This window comes from Penaeus monodon, chromosome 19, assembly GCF_015228065.2.
Source record: "Penaeus monodon isolate SGIC_2016 chromosome 19, NSTDA_Pmon_1, whole genome shotgun sequence".
Lineage (NCBI taxonomy): Eukaryota > Metazoa > Arthropoda > Malacostraca > Decapoda > Penaeidae > Penaeus > Penaeus monodon.
The window spans coordinates 36,280,955-36,281,255 of NC_051404.1; the positions used below are offsets into that span (position 1 = coordinate 36,280,955).

At 41.5% G+C, this 301-nt stretch overlaps 1 protein-coding gene across 1 annotated transcript in view; it reads left to right on the plus strand.

The window, feature by feature from the left end:
* Window positions 1-301, plus strand: part of LOC119585401 (SUN domain-containing protein 2-like) — a gene marked incomplete in the record, with an annotated part of 88,891 nt that overhangs the window by 23,708 nt on the left and 64,882 nt on the right.

The window sequence follows — 301 nt, forward strand, 5'->3', positions numbered from 1 at the left end:
GAAGAAAAAGGGAAGAAAGAAAAAAAGGAAAAAGGAGAATTTAAAGGAAGAAGGGAAAAAAAGAAAGGATATGGAAAGAAAGGAAGAAAGAAAAGGGGAGAATGGAAGAAGAAAAGGAAGAAAGGAAAAAACATCGGCCCTCCTGTAGTTACTTCCTCGCTTTTGGAACCTCTTCGGTATGGAAGAAACCGTAATGGGTAAGAAGGTGGCGCTCGAGAAAATCGAAAACGTTTTCACACTCGACACAATGAGGCTTTCTACGTACATCTACCTTCCCCTTCCCCTTCCTGCTCCTTTCAGT